The following is a 5,000-nucleotide window of genomic DNA, read 5'->3' on the forward strand; positions in this document are numbered from 1 at the left end:
GGGACGGTGCTGCCTCTCGCTTCGCTCGCTGTCCGCCGCTCGCCGCTCGCTCGTGCAGCCAAAAATGGCCAGTTTTGGCCCGTTTTTGGGCCGTTTTGGCCAGTTTTTGGCCTGTTCTTGCATTGCGCGGTGACCGTCGAGAGCGGAGCAAAACGTCAGCCATCTCAGCACCCTGGAACCCCCCGGGTGGCACAGGGCTGGATGGGGCTTTCGTATAGCAGGGACGGTGCTGCCTCTCGCTTCGCTCGCTGTCCGCCGCTCGCCGCTCGCTCGTGCAGCCAAAAATGGCCAGTTTTGGCCCGTTTTTGGGCCGTTTTGGCCAGTTTTTGGCCTGTTCTTGCATTGCGCGGTGACCGTCGAGAGCGGAGCAAAACGTCAGCCATCTCAGCACCCTGGAACCCCCCGGGTGGCACAGGGCTGGATGGGGCTTTCGTATAGCAGGGACGGTGCTGCCTCTCGCTTCGCTCGCTGTCCGCCGCTCGCCGCTCGCTCGTGCAGCCAAAAATGGCCAGTTTTGGCCCGTTTTTGGGCCGTTTTGGCCAGTTTTTGGCCTGTTCTTGCATTGCGCGGTGACCGTCGAGAGCGGAGCAAAACGTCAGCCATCTCAGCACCCTGGAACCCCCCGGGTGGCACAGGGCTGGATGGGGCTTTCGTATAGCAGGGACGGTGCTGCCTCTCGCTTCGCTCGCTGTCCGCCGCTCGCCGCTCGCTCGTGCAGCCAAAAATGGCCAGTTTTGGCCCGTTTTTGGGCCGTTTTGGCCAGTTTTTGGCCTGTTCTTGCATTGCGCGGTGACCGTCGAGAGCGGAGCAAAACGTCAGCCATCTCAGCACCCTGGAACCCCCCGGGTGGCACAGGGCTGGATGGGGCTTTCGTATAGCAGGGACGGTGCTGCCTCTCGCTTCGCTCGCTGTCCGCCGCTCGCCGCTCGCTCGTGCAGCCAAAAATGGCCAGTTTTGGCCCGTTTTTGGGCCGTTTTGGCCAGTTTTTGGCCTGTTCTTGCATTGCGCGGTGACCGTCGAGAGCGGAGCAAAACGTCAGCCATCTCAGCACCCTGGAACCCCCCGGGTGGCACAGGGCTGGATGGGGCTTTCGTATAGCAGGGACGGTGCTGCCTCTCGCTTCGCTCGCTGTCCGCCGCTCGCCGCTCGCTCGTGCAGCCAAAAATGGCCAGTTTTGGCCCGTTTTTGGGCCGTTTTGGCCAGTTTTTGGCCTGTTCTTGCATTGCGCGGTGACCGTCGAGAGCGGAGCAAAACGTCAGCCATCTCAGCACCCTGGAACCCCCCGGGTGGCACAGGGCTGGATGGGGCTTTCGTATAGCAGGGACGGTGCTGCCTCTCGCTTCGCTCGCTGTCCGCCGCTCGCCGCTCGCTCGTGCAGCCAAAAATGGCCAGTTTTGGCCCGTTTTTGGGCCGTTTTGGCCAGTTTTTGGCCTGTTCTTGCATTGCGCGGTGACCGTCGAGAGCGGAGCAAAACGTCAGCCATCTCAGCACCCTGGAACCCCCCGGGTGGCACAGGGCTGGATGGGGCTTTCGTATAGCAGGGACGGTGCTGCCTCTCGCTTCGCTCGCTGTCCGCCGCTCGCCGCTCGCTCGTGCAGCCAAAAATGGCCAGTTTTGGCCCGTTTTTGGGCCGTTTTGGCCAGTTTTTGGCCTGTTCTTGCATTGCGCGGTGACCGTCGAGAGCGGAGCAAAACGTCAGCCATCTCAGCACCCTGGAACCCCCCGGGTGGCACAGGGCTGGATGGGGCTTTCGTATAGCAGGGACGGTGCTGCCTCTCGCTTCGCTCGCTGTCCGCCGCTCGCCGCTCGCTCGTGCAGCCAAAAATGGCCAGTTTTGGCCCGTTTTTGGGCCGTTTTGGCCAGTTTTTGGCCTGTTCTTGCATTGCGCGGTGACCGTCGAGAGCGGAGCAAAACGTCAGCCATCTCAGCACCCTGGAACCCCCCGGGTGGCACAGGGCTGGATGGGGCTTTCGTATAGCAGGGACGGTGCTGCCTCTCGCTTCGCTCGCTGTCCGCCGCTCGCCGCTCGCTCGTGCAGCCAAAAATGGCCAGTTTTGGCCCGTTTTTGGGCCGTTTTGGCCAGTTTTTGGCCTGTTCTTGCATTGCGCGGTGACCGTCGAGAGCGGAGCAAAACGTCAGCCATCTCAGCACCCTGGAACCCCCCGGGTGGCACAGGGCTGGATGGGGCTTTCGTATAGCAGGGACGGTGCTGCCTCTCGCTTCGCTCGCTGTCCGCCGCTCGCCGCTCGCTCGCGCAGCCAAAAATGGCCAGTTTTGGCCCGTTTTTGGGCCGTTTTGGCCAGTTTTTGGCCTGTTCTTGCATTGCGCGGTGACCGTCGAGAGCGGAGCAAAACGTCAGCCATCTCAGCACCCTGGAACCCCCCGGGTGGCACAGGGCTGGATGGGGCTTTCGTATAGCAGGGACGGTGCTGCCTCTCGCTTCGCTCGCTGTCCGCCGCTCGCCGCTCGCTCGTGCAGCCAAAAATGGCCAGTTTTGGCCCGTTTTTGGGCCGTTTTGGCCAGTTTTTGGCCTGTTCTTGCATTGCGCGGTGACCGTCGAGAGCGGAGCAAAACGTCAGCCATCTCAGCACCCTGGAACCCCCCCCGGGTGGCACAGGGCTGGATGGGGCTTTCGTATAGCAGGGACGGTGCTGCCTCTCGCTTCGCTCGCTGTCCGCCGCTCGCCGCTCGCTCGTGCAGCCAAAAATGGCCAGTTTTGGCCCGTTTTTGGGCCGTTTTGGCCAGTTTTTGGCCTGTTCTTGCATTGCGCGGTGACCGTCGAGAGCGGAGCAAAACGTCAGCCATCTCAGCACCCTGGAACCCCCCGGGTGGCACAGGGCTGGATGGGGCTTTCGTATAGCAGGGACGGTGCTGCCTCTCGCTTCGCTCGCTGTCCGCCGCTCGCCGCTCGCTCGTGCAGCCAAAAATGGCCAGTTTTGGCCCGTTTTTGGGCCGTTTTGGCCAGTTTTTGGCCTGTTCTTGCATTGCGCGGTGACCGTCGAGAGCGGAGCAAAACGTCAGCCATCTCAGCACCCTGGAACCCCCCGGGTGGCACAGGGCTGGATGGGGCTTTCGTATAGCAGGGACGGTGCTGCCTCTCGCTTCGCTCGCTGTCCGCCGCTCGCCGCTCGCTCGCGCAGCCAAAAATGGCCAGTTTTGGCCCGTTTTTGGGCCGTTTTGGCCAGTTTTTGGCCTGTTCTTGCATTGCGCGGTGACCGTCGAGAGCGGAGCAAAACGTCAGCCATCTCAGCACCCTGGAACCCCCCGGGTGGCACAGGGCTGGATGGGGCTTTCGTATAGCAGGGACGGTGCTGCCTCTCGCTTCGCTCGCTGTCCGCCGCTCGCCGCTCGCTCGTGCAGCCAAAAATGGCCAGTTTTGGCCCGTTTTTGGGCCGTTTTGGCCAGTTTTTGGCCTGTTCTTGCATTGCGCGGTGACCGTCGAGAGCGGAGCAAAACGTCAGCCATCTCAGCACCCTGGAACCCCCCGGGTGGCACAGGGCTGGATGGGGCTTTCGTATAGCAGGGACGGTGCTGCCTCTCGCTTCGCTCGCTGTCCGCCGCTCGCCGCTCGCTCGTGCAGCCAAAAATGGCCAGTTTTGGCCCGTTTTTGGGCCGTTTTGGCCAGTTTTTGGCCTGTTCTTGCATTGCGCGGTGACCGTCGAGAGCGGAGCAAAACGTCAGCCATCTCAGCACCCTGGAACCCCCCGGGTGGCACAGGGCTGGATGGGGCTTTCGTATAGCAGGGACGGTGCTGCCTCTCGCTTCGCTCGCTGTCCGCCGCTCGCCGCTCGCTCGTGCAGCCAAAAATGGCCAGTTTTGGCCCGTTTTTGGGCCGTTTTGGCCAGTTTTTGGCCTGTTCTTGCATTGCGCGGTGACCGTCGAGAGCGGAGCAAAACGTCAGCCATCTCAGCACCCTGGAACCCCCCGGGTGGCACAGGGCTGGATGGGGCTTTCGTATAGCAGGGACGGTGCTGCCTCTCGCTTCGCTCGCTGTCCGCCGCTCGCCGCTCGCTCGCGCAGCCAAAAATGGCCAGTTTTGGCCCGTTTTTGGGCCGTTTTGGCCAGTTTTTGGCCTGTTCTTGCATTGCGCGGTGACCGTCGAGAGCGGAGCAAAACGTCAGCCATCTCAGCACCCTGGAACCCCCCGGGTGGCACAGGGCTGGATGGGGCTTTCGTATAGCAGGGACGGTGCTGCCTCTCGCTTCGCTCGCTGTCCGCCGCTCGCCGCTCGCGCAGCCAAAAATGGCCAGTTTTGGCCCGTTTTTGGGCCGTTTTGGCCAGTTTTTGGCCTGTTCTTGCATTGCGCGGTGACCGTCGAGAGCGGAGCAAAACGTCAGCCATCTCAGCACCCTGGAACCCCCCGGGTGGCACAGGGCTGGATGGGGCTTTCGTATAGCAGGGACGGTGCTGCCTCTCGCTTCGCTCGCTGTTCGCCGCTCGCCGCTCGCTCGCGCAGCCAAAAATGGCCAGTTTTGGCCCGTTTTTGGGCTGTTTTGGCCAGTTTTTGGCCTGTTCTTGCGTGGTGCGGTGACCGTCGTGAGCGGAGCAAAACGTCAGCCATCTCAGCACCCTGGAACCCCCCGGGTGGCACAGGGCTGGATGGGGCTTTCGTATAGCAGGGACGGTGCTGCCTCTCGCTTCGCTCGCTGTTCGCCGCTCGCCGCTCGCTCGCGCAGCCAAAAATGGCCAGTTTTGGCCCGTTTTTGGGCTGTTTTGGCCTGTTTTTGGGCTGTTCTTGTGTGGCGCGGTGACCGTCGTGAGCGGAGCAAAATGTCAGCCATCTCAGCACCCTGGAACCCCCCGGGTGGCACAGGGCTGGATGGGGCTTTCGTATAGCAGGGACGGTGCTGCCTCGCGCTTCGCTCGCTGTTCGCCGCTCTCCGCTCGCTCGCGCAGCAAAAAATGGCCAGTTTTGGCCCGTTTTTGGGCTGTTTTGGCCAGTTTTTGGCCTGTTCTTGCGTGCCGCGGCGACCGTCGTGAGCGGAGCAAAACGTCAGCCA

The sequence above is a fragment of the Musa acuminata genome, unplaced genomic scaffold, assembly GCF_036884655.1.
Source record: "Musa acuminata AAA Group cultivar baxijiao unplaced genomic scaffold, Cavendish_Baxijiao_AAA HiC_scaffold_721, whole genome shotgun sequence".
Classification (NCBI taxonomy): Eukaryota; Viridiplantae; Streptophyta; class Magnoliopsida; order Zingiberales; family Musaceae; genus Musa; species Musa acuminata.